Source organism: Erithacus rubecula (genome assembly GCF_903797595.1).
Source record: "Erithacus rubecula genome assembly, chromosome: 3".
NCBI classification, from domain to species: Eukaryota; Metazoa; Chordata; class Aves; order Passeriformes; family Muscicapidae; genus Erithacus; species Erithacus rubecula.
Window position 1 is genome coordinate 64,154,162 of NC_136689.1, and position 21,744 is coordinate 64,175,905.

Consider the following 21,744-nt stretch of genomic DNA (forward strand, 5'->3'; position numbering starts at 1 on the left):
TACAAAACTAGTTTTTTTGGTCTAACAGTTTTTAATTAATCATCCATGTTTGTCTCCCTCCATATTGACCCACTCTCATGTTGTTGAAATGAAAACACAGCTTCCTCTAACTGCAGAAGTAGAGTGATGTCTTCCATGTCTTTTACTGCATCCAAAATATGTCAATTTTGTGTTGCACTGGAATATATTTGTAACTTAGTAAGAGCAGACATTCTTTGTATGAATATGATTATTTATGTGTCCTTCCTTCCATTCCCTACTAATTCCTTTACTGCTGCACTCTTTCATCTTTCATTAATTAATACCAAATACCTCTCATTCAGCCTTCCCATCACTAATTTCTTTTCAATATTTTTTCTGGAGCTTCTGATGAAAACTGTAATGTAATCGATGTAATTGTTGACCCAAAAACTGATATGCTCAGACACAGAAGCTGGCAATGCAATGAAAACCACTTTACTTAACATGGCATCCTCAGAGGCAGTTTGACCACTGCCATGTGAGCAGTTGAATAATCCCTACAACCAGAATAAAAACTTCTGGAAAGGCAAAACCAACAGCCAGTCAGAAGTAACATGAGTTAGCATCATGGGTACATGTGCTGGAAAACAAGAGAGGAAAATCCCTTCTATTTGTTAAGCTATTGCTTAACAATTTCAAAAATCCCTCAATTTCAGGTGGCAGTGGAAGAAAAGGTTTTATTTAACCACAGTCCTAAAATACATTAAAATCCAAGGAAAAGTTTATGATTATGATTAAAATTATTAAAAGCATGATTGTCTTGATAAAAAATACAAGACCTACAGATTTTAGGATTTTGATCTCCTCCCTTTTTAAGCCTATAAATTTCTCAGGTTTAGATGGTATAATGGCTCCAAATTACTTAAAAGAAAAAAATGAGAAAGCCTGTGTATTTGTATATCCAAATCCATTTACCTGAGAAAATATGCCACGTGAAAAGCATCAAAATCCATAACAGAGACATTATCAATGTCTTTGTAGTATTGGTTGTTCTCAAAATAATGAGAGAAATGGAGTGCTGTTATCTTTGCCACATTATCTATGTGAGTAACTCCATTAAAGACCAGGCTAGCCTCTCAGAAACTTCTTTTACTCAATCAATGACCTTGTTTCCATGGCAGGCTAACACAAGGTGCCATTGATGATGACTTGATTTCCTTTCGCATCTGAAGTGGAAAAGGAGAAGACAGACTAAATGAAATCCCATCCATCTTAATGAAATACAATTATATTCTCCTTATTAATCATTTAAAAATCAATATGTCTCTTCTTGGCAAACCCCGCCAGAATTTGTCATTCTGTGCCAGGCCTCAATACATCTTGTCCTGTAGTGATTTTTATAAGTTCAGTCACCTGTTTCCCAGGGTAAATAACAGAGCCTCTTTGTGTTGTGAGGAGAGCTCGAAGAATGACACTGGCAGGGAGGCTAAAAAGACAGCCTGCACATTTTAATCAGTAAAAACAAGCGTTTCTTTCCTGTGGACATTTTTAAATGAGTAGTGTTCACTAGGGAAAATAAAAAAGGGGCTAAAGAAAAAAAAAAACCTACAGGTCAGCTTATATGTACAGTTTCATTTAGAACATTGTTTATCTAACCACCAATAGTTTCTGCCTAAACTAATCTTACTTATTGCATGAGATGGTAATAATTGTATGGACTTGCTTGCAAATCTCTGGGTCTGAAAGAACAGTGTGAGTTGGAATTCTTCCTATATCAATTTCTGCTGATTTACAAATTTGTAGGAATAATACTACTCACTGTCCAAATACTTCTATTTTCTCTACTTTAGATGCAATAAAAACTTAAAATCTTCAGCAACAGCAGCATGCATTATATTGAAATAAAATGGAAGTATTAATTAAAAAATGTTTGCAGGAGGTTGTTCTAGTCCTTTAATGAATTATTAACAATAACAGGCAATCTCAGAAAGGTATTGATAACACATAGATCACTAGGATAGTTATTAAAACTTGTGTAAGGAGTAGTGAAATTTCAATCTTTTTAAGATAAACAATTATCAAGAAATCATACCATTTTGAAAACAGCTATCTTATCTGCTTCAGCCAACCCTTCCCACACAGTCATTGATGTTCCCATGTGTGTGTCATTAATGCATCTCCAATGGGTGAAAAAGACAACTCACTGCATCACCAGGATAAATCCTTGGGTCCCCTGCCTCCAGCCATGGTGTGGGGCAGCTACAGTCCTCACACTTCTTTATATTGGGAAACCTTGCAGAGTGCCTCAGCTTCTCAGTGACCTTTTACATTGGCCATGAAAAGCTGCAATCACCAGGATTTCATCTGGCGTGTAACTGCTTAAAAAAAAAAAAAAAAAAAAAAAAAAAAAAAAAAAGGAAAAAAAAGGTAACTTTTTCCAAAAAAATAAAGTCAAGATTACAAAAGCACCCTGCCAGCTCTGCTCACCTCTTTTAGGCACGTGATGCTATGAAGTTTGTTCTGTACAGCTATGCAAAACATGCACCGCTTGCAAAGTCAGAAGGGGATATACAATAATGTGTGTTACCATTTGCTGCTAGTGTTGATTTCTCCTCTTTGTTCTATTAACCTCCTCTGCTTTATGTTCCAATATGGAGTCAAATACCTTTCACAACAATTCAATATTTACCTGCCCAAAGTAAATAAGAGATCCCTGAAGACCTACATTCGATATGTATTGAGTTTCTAATAAATCCTGTTTGCACATGGAAATACAAGACTTGCCAGGATGGATGATATTTCAAACCCGTTTAGTCCAATATTCTGCCTTAGTAAACAGCACCAAGGTGCTTCAGAGGAAGGTAAAAGAAATCCAGCAATAATCAGTTGTATAGCTTTATATAATTCAGTCTATGAGGGACTTCTGGAGGGCATCTGATCCAAGGCCCACTCAAAGCAATGCCCTTTTTCAGGTCAGATTTGCTGTTTGTACAGAGAATATGCAGGTAGGGCCTGAGATGTGATGGGGGACAATTTCTCACATGCCACCAGGCATACCAGGACAATTTATGGACAGGTCTGTGAGCATTCATGCTCCTCATACACACAGGGATGTGTGAACAATGCAGGTGGGCATTCACATGGCATTTGCAACCACTTCTGAGACTGCTCTTAAGAGTTCTCAAGCACTTTTCTATGTTTCTTTTAGTAAATAAAATAAAATGTACAATCAAAGTAACATTACTACCTGGACAGGAAATGTAGTGGGAATAGCAGGATACTAACACAGGCACAGTCCTCTGGCATACATTGCCACAAGTGGTCATGCAAAATTAAGAAGCATCCTCTGCTACCTGATTTTTATTCTCTGTAAATATGTACTAACTAATGATAATTAATTCTAATTTTAACAATTTGTAATAAATACAATACAATAAAACAATGGGAAATTAAGGATTTCTTTTCTCCTACAGTCTCCTTGAAATGTTTTTTTCTTGTCTCTTACTTCACTTTATCTAATTTGAATATTGCATTTTTAAGAGACAATATTTACTTTACAGAAAACCAGCACAAACATTTCAAGCAAATGTACTGAGAATAGTAGATTTTTTTCCAAGTCCTGTGGCCTCTGCTGTTCCCATTGACATAGTCTTATAATTCTGATATAGGTTTAAAATAGGAAAAAAGCAAATAGATGCAGTAGGTCTTCATTTTTATTTTCAAAAAGGATTTTCACCTGTGGTACATGTGAGATTTTTGTGGGATTTTCTTGTTAAAACCCTAACAGAGGCATCATCAAAATAAAAACTTACCAATAGAAAGCCCTTTTTTATAAAATCCATTATTTTGCAGTGCTTCCTTTATCAGTGGGAACTTTTTCCATCTCCATAGGCTTTAGGGTTAAAATTATACATCCGTATTGCATGCAAAACCTTCAGCTGCTAAAATAACTCCAGTGATCAGCAATTATGAAAATGTTAATGTATCTGCTGATAACACAGTCCACAGGTTGTCACACATAAGAATTTTCAATTTACATTAAATCCCCTACTTTGCTTCCATCACTCATTAGTGGTGACCAGTATAAATGTGACACTTTCTCAAATGGCAGCAGTGTGCACCTTCACAGCATTTGCCCCACCTTACTGACTAACATCTCAAAGTTTGGTGCCTCAGCCAACACAGAATGGAATGCAATGGGCATCTCCAGAGCCAAGTCATCCCACCCTAACACAGGAGCCTGGGCACCAGGCTGGGCCTGTTAGTTGGATGCTGTACTTACAGCAGAAAATATGAGCTTGCTCTCCTTCAGGAAATACTGATGATGACTCTTTCCATAAACAATGGGATCATCAGGTGGAGGAAATTAAGGAGTAGAAAGAAACGGTTGCAGTAACTAGGATGACTACTGGTCAGCACTTGAAAACTGTGGATATTTTCCCAGGCTGCATTAGGTTCAGTATTTCTAGAAGCAGAAAAAAAAAAAAAAGAGCAGCCCCTGTTTAAGGTTTTGTGCAGGAGGACTCATACAGACCACAAAGCCCCATTGTGGTCAAACACGTTTAAGATCGATTAGTTTAAAGAGTCGGTACTGAACTGAAACAATTGAAGGAAAGGAACACCTATTTTATTAGAGAAGCCCAACAGTGCACTGCATGTTTAACAGAGCAGAACAAAGGCTAAGAGGTGCTGTGATTGCTGTCTATAAATGTATCAGGGGGTAAGCAGCAGGGAGGAAGAAAGCTATTCGCATTGAAGGACAGCGCTGACACAAAACAAATAGGTATAAACCAGCCACAATTACACTGGAAATTACAAGAGGATTCCTAACCATCAGAGCAGTGAAATGTTTCCTATAGGAACAGAGGGGAACAAAATCACAATGATTTTAACTTTGGACCATGATGTGTTTATGAATGGGATTAGAGATGATGTAATTGTCCCCCATATTCAAGGACTAGCTTAATGATTAAGGAAGTGGTCTCCCTTCATTCACCCCAAGTATTTAGCAGCTTACTGCCTAAATACAATAGACTCATGGTCATTTGCATTTAGCCCATTGTTGAAATTAGTCATCTACACAAGTTTCATCTCTACATTTAATATTTACTGAATAATAAACAATAGTTACATATTTAGATAAGAAAAATCCCACACAGTGCCTACTATTTCCTCTTCTTCAGACTGTACTTTCACAATTTTCTCATACATTTCTCCACATTAAATCCTTATCTTTAAAAGCTCCTACAGAAACACTAATATTTGTACAAGTAGTAACTACATGGAAATGTCAGTATTTCCATCCCTGTAAATTTTTCTGTATAATCAGTTCCAAAATGATGAAGCTGATTTCATTTAAAAAAAAAAAGTTTAATTTATTCAGACCAGTGTATTATCTTCTGATCATTTTTGTCTCCTTATTTCATTTTTCAATTCACATGAAATCCCCTACTTTGCTTCCATTACTCATTCACCCTTGTTGTCCAAAATCAAAATTGGTGGAAAGAAAGTTAAATTGTTTAGGATCAAGAATAAAATAATTTTTCAAATGCCTAGGAAGGGGAAGGATTAATGCACTTTGATGTTAATACCATGTCTTTCGTAGTTTTCCTGTTTGTTTGTTTTTCATCTTTCCCTATTGTCAGCAATGTACTGCATTTTATAGGCAGCCTAACACAGAGCAGATGCTGATTAAAGGAAATGTGGTTTTCACTGTGACATTTAAAAAAATATCACTTGCTCTAGTCTAAACGCTATATTCCTAATGAGTTTTATTTTATTAACTGTTGTGTGAAAATACAATGAGCTTATATTTAATTGAAACAGAAGTTTTTACAGCTAACTTGATGGACTGTGACTAGGCACTTAAGATTGACCAGAATGCTCCTGCTGTCTACCCTGAGGGCTGAAATATGAGGTGCAGGCACACATGGCTCTTCACTCCTATATATCCATGGGGCTGGACCAGAGAGAGTACTTCTCTCCATGGCACGAGCTGACACTCTCCTGCTACTGCTCCCTTCTTCTCCACATCTTACCACCCTCCTTCCCTTCTAGATTCATCAATTCCAGCTCCATAGGGCAGAGGCTGGCTGTCTTTAACTCAAAGAAAGCCTAATTCTCACCAGTCATCACCTCAGCAGGCATTGGTAGATACAGTTGTACCTATGGTGTGCCTGTAGATACAGTATGCCTTTTATATCTACAGAAGATATAAATTGTCCCAAATGCTGCTAGGCTAAAGAGACATTGCAAATGGAAGTCAAAGAGCAGGAGAAAAAAACTTGCACAAGAGACAAAACTTAATAGCAGTAAAAAAAAATATTACATTATGATTTTCATGACACTGTGAAACACATCTGTTCACTTTGGCATAAAATAAAGATTAATTTTACATGGCATTGTCAAACACGTCTGTTCACTTTGGCTTAAAATAAAGATTCATTTTACCTGATGTGCAGGTAGAAAATGTAAGGGTATGTTTCATTATGCTTTAATTTTTGAAATAAGCTCACATAATAGAACATTGTTGTGCAGACTGTTCATTGTCACAGGCTTCATGGGAACTAGAGGAGCACATCATTTCAGGCCCAATCCTGGAACAGCATAACTTAGTAAAATTGCTACTGGATTTAAGATGTCCATGATCTGATTCTCTCACCTGAAGAGGAGTGGCTCTTCTCCCAACCTTTCTATAGTGAAACCTGATATGCTTTTCCCTCTACATCATATTTGTACAGTGAACAGCAGGTAGTGACGAAAGGATTTTTTCTTAGCACCATATCTTTAAATGCATCAGCACTCATAAAGAAATGAGCAAACACAGATGAAGTAATCCAAAGGTTAAATTACAGAATTTTTAAGTGTACCTATTGCTTTTAAAGAAAAACCAGGGAGCACAGCCCCAGCTTAACATATTTTTTGCATATCTATTCAAGAATATTTGCAATACTGTACACGGAGTGAAAAGACATTCAGATCCTTTGACCTTTAAAATCCAAATCTCAGCTCACCTGACTTGAAAGTTATCACCATCTTTTTATTGCACAATGATAGCAGCTCATACCTGATTTTCATCATTACCCACCAGGTCAAGATGTAGCAGATTGATCAGCAGGGAAGAGGTGCAGGGCATGGCACAGAGGCCCAGAGTATGACATTTCCAGACACATTTTCCTGTAACTGAAAGGAAAGATGTACCTCACTCTTGACACATTGCTCATTTTGAAGTTAGGCCAGCTTGAGGTTCACTGCTCTGTTGTGATGTCTAGAGCATGGCTGGATATTATTGGCATGTCCTATGCAGTCAAGCCTGCCCTAGACTTGCAGCTGTATGTTAAAAAAAACAAATTAAGACCTGTTCTCTTTAAATTATTATCCAAGTGTCACAATGTGACAAGCTATGGCAAGTTGTAATTCATAGGGTTTTGGCCACTGAGGGTTTATGGTTATCACAGGGCTTGGTCTCAATGTGTTCCACCTCTCTACAGAAAGCAATATGGCTTACCTGAAATGCATTTCTTTACCTGAAGCCTTCTCTTTCTCCAGCTCCAAAATAAAATTACTACTAGCTTCTTCACTATCCTTTGGGCTCCTTGGCATCTTACCTCCTCAACATTATTGTCAGAATTGTCCTTCTACTTGAAACTCTCAATAGGCATTTTAGCAGCTCATGTATGTGATTACAGCCATTCACCTCTACAGTTAAAGGAAATATAATTTCTCTTTGTCTTAGATTTCCGTTATTGACATTCTCTTTCAGAAAAGAATGAACACCACCAAAATAAACCAAAAAAAAACCCCTCCCCCAAAAAAAAAAACCAAACCCAAAACCACACAGCACATTAACAAGAGAGAATAGCAGTTTGGGTAACAAATTCTGCTGCCCAGTTCCTGAAAAGATTGATCCCATTTAGTTTAGATGGTCACATAAGGAGGCCAAAAGGAACTACTCACAGAAAGTTAGCAGAAGACAGAAGAACAATTAGCCCAGAAGTTTCTATAGATTTTCAGGATGTCTTTTCATAGCTTCTGGCTACAACAGCTGAGAGATAAGTTCATCTGGCTGTGATTTCTTTTTGTCAGACATCTTCCATCTTGCCAGAGAAGAAGGTGCTACAGATACACACATAAGATATGCAGGAAGCTGCTTTTGACAAAGAAAATATGAAGCAGTGTTCAGTTGGACAAATGCTAAAAAAATTCAAGTGAACACATCTTTTGTATTCATTGTAGGATTGCCCAGTATGTAAGGAAGGATTTCTAAGTGTATATCCTGGACAAGAGCTATTAAAATATCAGATCCAGCTGTGACTAGGGCTGTGAATATGGTCTGCCCAAACTATGACTAAGTTCCAGGTGTGTGATGACTGTTGCATTCCTGTTTCATATATGCCACCTCCCTCTAGGCTTTGAGGTTCCAAACACAGCACAAGGTCAGGCTGCAGGGGTGATACTTACCTTGCTACTCTGGGAGAACCTGCAGACCACATGCTGGCAAAATACATAAATAAACCTTGGTAAAAATAAATCCAGCAACTTTATTTAACATACTGTAAAGGAGACCATTTGGAGAAAAACAATTCTATTATCAGGGCCAATTATTTACTTCCAGACAAGTCCTCTGTCCTGGATACTTCCTTGCAAGTTGGTTGTCATTTCCTAGATTCATGCTGATTCCATACACATGGCCATATCCTTAGTTTATGTAAATAACTGCAGCACTGTTAATGTAGGCAAAGCTGTGTCAACTTAGACCAGCTGAGGATAAGAATGAGGTTCTTAGGACATAAGAAGAGACAGACAGGAGGGGAAAAAAGAAGGAAACACCCTTAACCACAGGGGAAAAAAAAAGCAAATAATTGCACTTCATACTAATATTGTAGACAAAATAAATGGCATCATACTGGATTTGTGATGGGAATTTGCAGGGAAAGCAGACAGGCACCCTGATTTTATTCCAGCTCTGTGCCTATAGCTTCTAGCACAGTAACCCAAGGGAAAAGATAAAGCAAGCCTCTGCAATCTCTGGTTCTAGTTGTACAAACACAATACATTCTTTTAGAGTGGGGAAATCATGCATATATAATTCTTCCTTTGTGTGTGGGGGGTGTGTGTGTGTTTGTGTGCAAGTCTCTAAGACTTTGAATACTGCAAAGTTAATTCCAAAAACAAATTTGTCAAGAAAAGACTAAATAAGTGTCTTGACTAAGATAAAGATGGCATCATTAGTAACCTCACTGTGAGCTACCAGAGAGTCCACACATGACCTAACCACAGGTTTCACAAGCTCATTGCTCATAGAACAATTTCCTTGTCTTTTTTTTTTTTTTCTTTTTTTTTCCTACTTATCTGCCATGGATATCTTTTCCTCACCTGCTTCAAAGGAATTTGTAATGTTTTGAAATTTTGGTACCAGAGAGGAAAGAGGACTTCAAAGGACAGCAGACAGACATTATCCTTCTAAGACATTCTCCCCAGACTGGTAGATGTGAAAAACCTCAAACTTTTAATTGTTTACAATCTAGATACAGTAGTCCAGACTGAGGATTTTGGCAGCCACAAAGCCAAAATAGCTAAAAACTTCCTTAGCTTTGGCTATGGTGGAAATGGTGAAACTCAGCATGTACTGAAACTAAGACAAAAATAACTGTGTTGTATTTTAGGACCATGGGACTGGTTTTCAGCTGCACCTGAAAAAGGACTGAGATAAAACACTTTCACACAAAGTTTTGGGAAAGGAGTGGAAATTTTCTCATTCATTTGTGGTCCGTTTCATGTGTGCACAACACTTCACATTACGGGATCCTGGTGCTTGCACATGGGTTGGGACATTCTCGTGTTACAGCCATTCAATTCTTGTTTTCTTATTGAAGATTGATAACAAGGAAATGTTAAGCACAATTTGCTTGTTGGAAACATCGCAAAGACTTTGGTCATGTTTCCTGAAATGCACCATTAAAGGAAAAGGTAAAGCTACGCCACATGAACAAAACCAAATTCAAAACTTTTCCCTAGAACCAGACACCTTTCACAATGTGACATATTTCACAGTAATACTCCCAAGAAGACTGAGAAGCAGCATTTGTATTTCTTTAACATGGCTGAAGCACCAATAAGTCTGTGATTGAAAGCAGTGCTGAGAATATGGTTTACTTTCCTCAGAATTGATCTTCTATTGTTTGCCTAGTCCAGCTGAGGTGTAACATGTAACACCTTGTGTGAATTTCTTCTTTGGTCATGGATTATCACTATCACAGTGATTCAAAAGCTCTAACACAAGTGAGTTTATTGTTTTCAATATTTTCATTTAAGCACTTTAATCAATACCTGCCAAGACAATTAAAGGGCTCAAATAGTTTCCAAGAGGAATTTTCCCTCTGAATCAATCTCTTTTTTATTTTTTAATTTTATTTTTTTATTTATTCCCCTATTTAATTTATTTTAAACACTAACAAAAAAGTTAACACCATTTCCCCAAATTCACCCACTATTCTTATTCTTGTTTTATAAAGGAAATGAAATTTGTCATGCTGCTATACATCATTTACACTGCAGTACAATGTCCCATCTGTGTGTCAAGTACAAAACAAAAGCATTTTGTGAAAAATTGCTAAAGTAGTAATGATTTTTGTCCTCAACTCTTTGTTTTGCCTTTCAATAAAGAAGGCGACATGTGCCACAAATGATATATTATTGTTTAAGTACAACCCTAGTAACACAGTGCATAACCAAAACCATGTTTCACAGCAGAGAAACTATAGTTTACTGCCCCTATGGCTCTGATGAGAATATAATGTTCTACAGTTTATAAATGCTTTGAGGTCAACACATGATTTACTTCAGCTTGTTCATCCAATGAGCAGGAGGTCCAAAAATATATCAAGCTATTAGACAGCCCACTGGAAGCTTGGCGGAGGCTCCCAGTGATGGAAAGCATGCCATGGAAGCCTCTCTGTCAACTGGAGATGAGATAATTAGATCCAGGTAATACATTGGAGCCCCATCAGGGAACAGGACAGCAAACATGTCATCTTTACGATTTTTTCTCATCCTCCCCAGCACCATTGGCCTGAGATAGTAAAAAGTGTGAAGGATTCATCAGTTCCCAGCAAAAGCACAGCAGCAGGATAATCAAGCTATCATCTTTTCATCATCCTCATTATCCAGAGACCTGGTGTTCTGTATAAACAACAAAACAACATCAAATGTAGATTGAGGAGCCATGGTAGTTAGCTCCAGTTTTTGTTTTATGTTCCAGGGTAATACCACACAACACAGTTGGGCTGGGGTCTTGTAATACCAAAAAGAGATTGAGACTCTATATTTAAATTACAAAAATATTTTGTGCAAAAAATCTCTTTCTAATAATTAGAGGCTCAAGCTTCAACCCTATAACTAAATATTCCTCAATGGAATGTTCTGGTGGATCTGACCTCATATGCTGGGGTAAAGGAGTTTTATACAGCATATCCAGCTAAACCCACAAAACCCTGGCTTTTTTCTCATGCACATCACTATGCACACTTTTTTTTTTTGAGGACTTGCTAGCTAAAATTCGAAAGTGGAGAGTTGCTACAAGAGGAAACCCAGTGCCCAGGAGTAGCAACTCCTTTGCATAAGAAAAATAATTGAAAAACACCCATCTACGTGTCAGCACAAAAAAAATTGTGTTTCATACTGAAATCAACTTAGAAGACTTTATGCTTTCTTTAGACACTCATGCACCCTGGAACACAAAATAAAATTTTGAGAAATTGTGGTCAGAAATCAAAAACACTTTGAATACAATGTATTCTAAATACATAATCTTTTCCATTTTCCAGGCTTTTCATATTCACAGAAAAAGCAAAAGGATAGATTCAGCCATGACTGATGTTGAAAAATCACAGTCTTATATGTGCCCATTGATTATTGCAAGCATCTAATTTTTAATATAGGTATATAAATACATACACACGTTATATACGGTAAAATTCCTGTTCCCAAAAACATATTGATGACTCATGTTTCATTTCCTTTCCTGGTAGCTGATATTTAGAAAAATCTTTCTTCTCACTTCTTATTTTTCTCACTCACACATTGCACATAGGTAAAGGAAGTAGGTTATAGGGGGGGGAAAGGAAGAGTTTATCTCAGATGCAGAAGTCCTCTTGAAGCCTCACTTCTGTCAGTGACACAGCCCCTCACTGGAGAAACTGATGGACTAACTCCATGTGCTTTATCCACCTTTACACTTTTGGTTTTTGCTTTTGCTTTACTTTTCCTGAATATATTTGTTCTGTGAACCCACCAGGAGAGGAAAGCAAGACATGGCTGTTGCATATTGGGAATGGATTTTCACACTTCAGTCTTAAACAATCCTAAAACCTGAAGCCATGAAAATCCAGAATCTTTATTATTAAGTATACAGTTTAGTCCTATAGAAATTTAAATGAAATTCCTAACTAACCTTTTAAAGAAATACATCCATGCCTCAGAAAATGTTTATTGCCATGGCACATACCCAACATTGCTTTTAGTCCATTTTTCAGAAAATATTAAAAGGAAAAAAAAAGATCTTAATGGAAAGAAATTACTAATATTGCAAGTATGAAGTGAATTCTAAAGAGAATATCAAAATTCAGAATAAGACAATGCTACCTCTAGAAAAGCAGGCTGAATAAAACATCCTGAAAGTAGAATGCAGGACAAAAATGTATTTTTTTCCAATTGCCATCTAAGTAAAATTGATTTTTCTATTTTTCCCTTTTATAAGTATGACAGGGAGTATCTTCATGGAGCTCCAGGAACCTCAGAGAGCAGTTGTGGCAACCATCATTGATGTGACCAAAGGTGAGTAAATTTAAGCTACTGAAAACACTAAAAGAGGAAAAATTCATGTCTAGCAGAGAAAGTACTAAGATTAAAAATGAAAAAGCATGGGTAGGCTAGATAAAATCAATATAACTTTTCCCAGGGTGTTCTTTTATAAACATTACTTTAGTTCTTCCTTGACCACAATATATATACAGAAAATAAAATGGCATTTTTATGACTCATAATCCCAATCTTTACCTCCATGAAGCTGTTCACAAAGACTCAGAAGCTGAATGGATTTAAGACTGGAGCTATAATGGCAAATCATACCCTTTTGCATCACACAGTTAGGGAGACACATAGCATTTAAGATTCACATCTATAAAAAGGAGAAGTTAATGGCAAAGCCACAAAATACTGCTACAGTTACAGTACCCAAATTGAAATTCTGCACTAGTCATCATGAAGAAAGCATAGCAATATAGTTCACAGCTACATGGGACAGTGGGAAAATTACAGAAACTGCTTATTTAAGACCTTCCTAGGCATGAAGAAAATGTAGGAATGTATACATGCTAAAGACACTGCAGGCTGGACAGCAAACACCTAAAGATTAAATATTTTATTCCATTTACCTCTAATAATAGGAAATTAATATAAATACATTTTCTTTCCCCCTTTTTCCTCCTTATTTGTGACTATAAAGTACACTGTCTATCCCAAGCAGACTAGAAACAGGAAAAGGAAATAATCCCTGCAGATTTGCAGGCAAGACATAAGAAAAACCTCAGTTAGAACCACTTATGAGCAACAGCCATACAGAAAAACAAGACGTAAGCAGTAAAAGCTGACTGATCTTATGACTTAAATTAGAGAAAGATATCTAAGAATTTACTAGCAATGAACTCTGGAATACCTGCCAACTTTTACAGATGCAGAACAATGACAGAGGGGAAAAAGAAAAAGAAAGCTGAACTGAATACTGAAGCTGGAATACTGCAACAAAGCAGAATTATGACTTAAGGCAACTGCACAACAAAAAAAAAGGGACCGGTTTAGAAGAAGAGGAGGAAGATAAATCCAGAAGGCATGGGGAAAAAATACACAAATTAACACACTAAATAAAGGGATCTTAAAAACATGCAGAGATTTAATGTATTAATGAAGTGCATGATGAGTGGATGTTAGAAGCAAAAAAAGGTACAACATGGGGAAATCTGGATATCCAGAGACAAAACCACAGAGAAGAAGAAACATACTCATAGTTGTCATGACACTACATAAAAATCCCATACTTGAAATCTATTTTATGATTCCAATTTGAAAAAAAAAAAAATCAAAAACCAATTTGATTCAGTCTCCCGATTTTTAAAAATTATTTCTAATAATTAATTACTTGGAATTTCCATGTCAACATTTCAAATTAGTGTTACTTGCCAGTATGACAGAGAAGACAGGCACAGCCCACCCTGTTGGACCATGGCCCTATATGGAACCTGCTGTCTTCAACCTCAGCAAAAATGAGACAGACTGAAAATTGTCTAGGGAGGCCTTGAACTAAACTTTCCACTTGCTTCAATGAGCACAGCCACTAGAGAACTAGAATTTTATGCATTGGAAGTAACTTCTACAGACAGTGGAAGCAAACTATGCAAGATTCGTTTTCATTCTGGAGGTGCCTCATAAAAGTTCAACAATATTTAATTCCCTCACAACAGCTTGGTCACTACCAGAGCACTATGTGCTTTTTGTGGTGCTAAACACAATTTATTTTTTAAAAAGTCTATAGAAAACTCACCTAAAAACTTTTATCATAACTTTATTTTGAAACTTTTCAAGAAAATTCTGATTCAGTTTTACCACAACCCCCCCCCCAAAAAATCACGAAAAATCCCCATCTTAACCCACCCAAAAGAACATCCAAATAAAAAAGTATTTTGATATTATGCATACCATCCTCTTTGAAAGCATTCCAGATAAATATGAAAAACTGCCTGTGTTACAAGTAGTCCAGAAAAAAAAAAAAATAAACAGGTTAAAATATGAGGAGATTGTATCCTGTAAGTGGCAGGGAATGTGCTGTTGGTAGTCTTTTGTAAAGATCTGTATGGGGGAAAGTAATTTAGATGAAAAATGAGCACTTAGAAATTAGAATGCTGTCAGGTAAGATATCTGGAATCAGGCTGCAAAAAATTTGGTGGCTGAGTTGTTGCTGTCAGTCATCAGTGATGTACAATATTAGTATAGAAATCCATACAAAAGTTAAATACTGCATGCAGAACGATAATGTCATGAATGATCATTAATCTGCTAAACAGTAGGAAAGATTCCCTCAAAATAATAGATTTCATTTTTGAAAGAAAAATTATACTAGAAGAAATCAAAAGAAATAGGTGGATCACATTTATCTTATGCAATAATATTCTTTTAATGATAACAACTGAATCTTACGATGTAGTCTATATATAAATTTCATACAAGTTACCTTCAAGCACTCAGTAGATCAATTTAATTAAACCATAGTTTCTCAAAATTGTAGAATAAATTTTATTCTGTGCCATTACCACAGATTAATACAGATGCATTTTTGAAGTGAAGTATACAGACTGTAGAGTAGATCTTCCTATAAATATAGAGACAACTCAGTCAAAAATATTAATTTATTACCTTTGTCTTTGTTGGTGCAATAAAGTGTAATAGTTAGTATACTTTTACACTGACATCTAGCAATGAGAGGGTCAAGTCAGTGTAATAAAGCTGGCAGACTAGCACAAGTGTCTGCTTTTGTTATAAATATTACATAGCAGACATTTTCTGAATGAGAATGTGAAAGAATATTCTAGAAAAGGAATGCAAATTTACTATGAACATCAGAAAACTGAAACAGTCATGATTCAAACACCCATGAGTGTAAAAAGTAGAACCTAAATCAGGGAGGTGTCAACTCTTTGATATTGCTATCTCAATGTGGCTCAGAACACAGCCAAGAAACAAGTAACATGCATATAAAAAGTGCTTTCAAACATATATTTTTATGAAAAACTAGATTATTACAAAACCAGTTATTATATTTGTGAACTATTTTCAAGCACTCACATAAAATGCAGATAATACACTTGATTACTTTGTCACAATTCCTTGAACTCTCTCCAACCCCACAAGAACATTTTGTACCCTGCAATCACCTTACGACACATCTGAAAGGAGATTATAAATAATATGGCAGGATGGAAAGCATTACAAAGTAAAACTAAGCCTTTGGATTGTGTCTTTTTCCTTAGTGTTGTTTGTTAAACAATATGCCAGTGGATCTTATGGCTCTGAATCATCTGGTACCATCCATTAGTGGATAGGCTACTGAGTCAATGGTCTTAGAATACACAAACAAGAAAATCTCCAAAAAGTGATCTCCTCTTCTAGTCTCCAACCTAAAAAGATATTGTCACTTCTTTTCCCTAGCAGAAACTGCTTTTTTGGCTGGACTAGCAGAGACTCATGTGACTGTAGTCTTTGTCATGGAAGTCCATTGAACATAAATATTGTTCACACCCAATATTTGTCAATACTCTATAATGACTGCAACTATTTAAGTTCCACATTCATGTCCTTTACACATGCTATATAGCCCTGCTAACATTTCCCAACACAGCTGTAACTTGGCACGTGGCAAAAGAGAACATACTGCATTTGCTTATGGTCAGGCAGCTGAAGTCTAGACCACAGACAATGCACAAGTTTCCTCTTTTGAGTGACGTGGGGCTTTTGCTCATGTGTAATACTTTGATAGACCAAGTGCTGCAGTACATTACAGATGCAGTGTGCTGCTGAGCACAAAACTATGGCAGCAGCTCATGGCAAACTTTGCAGACATCTACAGCAAAAAGGAGCAGATGTATTGGGTGGAGCCAGGCAATGCTCAGCACCCAGTGTCAGTCCCAAACACCCTCCACACTGATGTTGCAGTGGCAAATTCCCTTTACAGACACAGGATGACACCAGCATGCAAAGGAAAGGAGCCACTGCCAGTCCATCCGTTCTCACACTGCAGTCACCCCTCAATCCATCAAACAGCTGTGAACAGAACTGTGCCAGAAACAGCACCATGGTGTTTCTCCAACTCTGCTAATTCCCTATGCTCAGTTTAATTATATGAACTGCTCCGGATACTAATCAACACATCCCATTATGATGATGCAGTAATAAATGTAATTATGAAAGCAACATGAATAATTTCATTAACTACATTTCAAGCTGTCTCATCCTCTCCATTCCCTTTGTTGGCAACATAGAGTGGGTCTGCTCAGAACTTCTGGGAATTAGTTCACATACATATGACATGTTTGTACTGAAAAGCACAGTCCTGCAGACCTGAATCAAAGAAAAAGTAACTTAGATGTCTGCTGGGAGTTTTGCCAGAATTATGACTGCAGTATTCAGGCCACTGTGTGCCAAGAACTCTGAAAATAAATGCTTCCTTACAGAAAATAATGTTTGATTTTAAAATCCAATTCCAGTACCCAAGTGGCAGGAAGTGAGTCCGCCAGTGGCCCTATAAGCACAGTGTCAATAACTGTCCATTCTTCTTTCTGCTGCTCACTCTTTGTAATCCAGCATTACTTGGCAGGCTACAACAGGGAGAATGGCCACATGGCTTACTGTGTGGTGTAGAAACAAAGGAAACTATCTGGCTCAGACAACATATAATTTAGGATTATAAAAACAAAAGACAGAACAAGAAGAGTTAAAAGGACAAAAAAAAAATAGAGTGTCAAAGATGGTGGATCAGCTTTTAAAAAAATGTCTTCCTGCTGCCTGGTACCAAACCAGATTACCAGCTTTTCCTTCTCCCTTCTTCCCATCCATCAGATCTCTTCTCAGGCTGAGATGAAGAAGTTTCCACAGCCCTTCACAAGAAAAATTGAGCCAGATTCCCAACCTCCAAGCCTTCTGCTGCCCTTACAACAAGCTTAGGCTTTGTCATCTTGATTCCTGTTTTAGAGTGGCCAACACAAGAGGAGGAAGCAGAACTCCACCTGAGAAGCTGGCCTTAAATTACAGTTATAGCATGGTAAGTGATCCCAGATTGACCACTGAATTTTGCCAGGTGATGTACACTGTCATCTGTGCAATATGATAGAACCTGCTGAACACCAGGTCTGTCCCATTTCCCAAGCTCGGTCTGCTCTAAAGCTCAGCTTACATCTAGATCCCAGCATGCTCCCACATACCAAGATTGCAGAGGGTCTGGAGTGTGATCAGCCATGTAAGCACAGCTGTGTCTGACAGGACAGACATTTAGCACCTGACCTATTCAAGCCCTGAGTAGCTCAGTCATGGAACTGATGGGGTGGTATCAAATGCTGCAGAGACTACAGTTAAAAAATAAAATCTCAAAATTTTCCCACAGAAATGCTGCTTCTGTTTGCAACTGATGGAGTCTTGCTGAGCTAAAAGTCAGGGTGAAATTTTTTACTTCTTTCATATATGGGACTTTAACATGCACATGCTATAGGAACTATAAATTAAGAAGCTAAAATAAGTCTACTTTTCAGATGAATAAAGAAAATCCATGACAAAAGAGAAGGAATGGTTGACATACTCTGTTTGACTCAGGCTATTGCTCTGAGTTGTATAAGGATATTAAGAAAAATTTTATCCAGAGGTCCCACATGGGAAGTATACAGAAGCTGACTTCTGAAATTAGAAAACCTATACTAAGCTCATGAACATTTTAAAATCCCTCCTTGCATTTATATCCAATATAATGACAATTTTCTGTATTAGGAATGACCTTAAAACAGGAAGCCTGAATTACATATATAGCTGGGGGATAAGATTCAGATGGATCCTACAGAAGCATGAACTAAAAACTAAATTAAAACAAACACATCATTAAAAAGTATGTAAACAGCCTCATTCATTGAAGTGCTTTCATTGAAGTACCCTTTCTTGAAGGCAGCTTCAGTTTGGAGGACACAGATAGAAAATTATCTTCCTGGAAATTGCCAAGCTAAAGGGGAAAAAAAACCACGAGAAAACAGTTATATTTGTATTAACTAATAAAATATATTACTTTAGATTCATGTAGGGAGTTCAGACTGTATAATTGTGATTTTCATGTCTTACAGATACACGTCTGTGTTGATCAGCTTTTACTTTACAAATCTTATTTTTATGATTTCTAGCTAGGCATAAAATCCCACAATATGACAAAGGGCATCAGTATAAGGTCTCATCTTGGAAGTGCACTACTATCTTTTTCCTCTCTTTGTAAATTTTAAAATGCTTTTAAAGAAATTTAGGCTCATTGATTAAGTTGAAAGAATGCAATAATTAAGTCTGTCAGTCCCAAGTATTTTCTGCTCCTGTGTAAGGAATAAAGAACTTATGTGTCTAATTCACCACTTTATTTTAGGAAATTGTTATGCTTTCAGTGGAGTTATTTTGAGTGACAACCACAGTGCAAAAATAATTAGGACATATTACACTAATATATGGTCACTGAATTCTGTTTTTAAGAAAAAAAAAAATAAACAGAAAAAAAAAAAAAAAGAAAAGAAAAAAACTGAAGCAAAAAAATCTAGCAAAGTGAACAACTATGAGAATTCCGCAATAAAATTTAGGAGAAAAATATCATTCTTAAATTCTGCATTTCCATGATGTTCCAGGAGAACTCTGCTGAAGAATATGGATGGAATGTATGTAGAAAGAGAGCATGTGATATTTTGGAAAAAAAAAAAAGGCAGCAGAGAAGTCAAATTTTGCAAATGAGGAAGAATACATGCAGAAGGAAGGAACACAGAACTGTTTCATGCTTAAACAGTAGAAGCAAGCAGATTCTGTTAATACTTGTATGAGTCCCCTTAATGTTTCTGAAGTGTTGTGCTTAACAAGGACTTTTTTTTTCTAGCAAGCCCTTCCATAACCTGAAATGTAATTGTGGAAAAGTTCATGTGAGGAATGTTTATTTTATATTGGTCTGTTTCTTTTGGATTGCTTTTTCAAAATATGACAAACATGAACACATCAACTTATTTCACTCCTTTATGTTCTGATCAATGTCAGGCATGATTTTTGCATGTTAAATTCATAAAGATGGTTTTAATTGAGCTTTACAAACTGGCAGGGACCATGTTAGATTTTGAAAACTATAGTCCTCTTCTTAATTTCACTCTCATATATGTGACAGCTGGGGAAGAGCTCAAGTAATTTCAAGAGGACATCATTTTCTCTGGAAGAAATACAGAAGCAGTGATGTGTACAGAGTAGCCTCATTTTTTATCTGACTACAAAGACCAGGATATAAGGGTTCTCAAAATGCATTATTTTAAATTGGGAAAAATCACACTGACAATGCAGACCATTTCAGTCATAACTAAAAAATTGCGTATTAGAACAGTTCTAATAAATCAGTGACATTTTAAACCAAACCAATTTGTATTTAAGATATATCTAAAACTAAAGCCCTCCACTGAGAGCTAGAAATTGAATGGCTCAAAAAAATGTTAAGCTCACAGAGTTTGCTTTTTTGGTGGAGGTGTCAGCCAGTGACATGTCATCCCACTGAGGGGTCTTCCCTTAAAACTTTGATCCAATCATATGATTTCCCCAAACCTTTCAGAAATCAAATATCTGAATTCAAGCACCCATTCCCAGAATTTGTAACTAGCAATGAAGCACTTCAATAAATAATCTTTTGGAATATAAATTGAAATTGCAATGTCAAAAATTTCTCTGGCTGAGCATAATGTCCCTGTTAGTCATGAGCCTTTTTTCTTCTCCAAGTTGTGACTGCTTTCATGCTCACACTGAAAGCAGATGGTCAGCATAAATATGTAGAATGTTTTGTTGTTGAACACAGAAAATATTGAGCACTAAAAATAATACATACACTGTTTAGATTCTCCAGAGGAGCTCCCCAGGTTTCATTGCAGCTTTTGAAACTCCAGTCCACAGTGTGGAAATAGTGAAGTTTAATATGCTTTTATAGAAGCTCCTTGTCACCTTCTGCTGAACAAATACAGGAAAACAACAATCTTGAATATTTCCCTAGTGTCAAAATAAATAAATAAAAAATTTAAATTTGCTTCAGAGACAAACATGACCCTTTAAATAAGTTTTCCACCTATATTTTGGTATGCATGATACATCCCTCAGAGACTACTTACAGCATTGAAGGACTTTGGCAAATATATGCAAATATGTTCACACAAAAATTTGCCCAAGGGATGACAGTCCTAAAACCTCTTCACAAAAGTCTCTTTGTCAACCAGGGGTAGTAAAAATGTCCTGTAAGGAAGGTGATCTATCACAAACTGCAAACAAATAAGTTGATGAAAAAAAGACACAAAACAGTTTGCAAAACAATCACAGGCTTTAAAATATGTTTCCATAAAGGTTTCCTGACCAATATCAAACTAAGATTCATTTCAAACTTCTCCTCCCCCTCTCCAAAAAAAGAAGGGTGAATTCACCAGATGCATTATTTACCACATCTGTCACCTTGCTGTCAACTCCAACACTTTTTTCCCCACCACTAACAAAAAGTTCAAAAGGGGAAGATCATCTGATTTTTCCTGACAATTCCTTTCCTATTTCCAATCTGGAAGCATATATATTTCAGATATTTAGCTCTGGCTGGTTTGTTTCAGATTTGATACTTTTCAGAGGCTTACTGTATGTGTGTTACCATATATGTCTCAATATGTTTTTTTTAAAAAAAGGAAAGAAAGGGGAAAAAATCATTCTGTTTCAAATAATGAGCATGTGCACCTTTTTGCCTCAGGCCTTCATACACAATTTAGCCAGAAAGCCAGGGCAGATCATGATTTAGCATTTGACATCTCTTGCCTTCAGGCCAGGGGAGACTAATACAGATTTCTGACTCTGAGCACACCATGGAAAAAAAAAGTGAGAGAGAGAGGCCTTTTATTGACTAAATGATAAAGAGGTTTGTAATGATAAATAACAGTCATTTTATTGTGG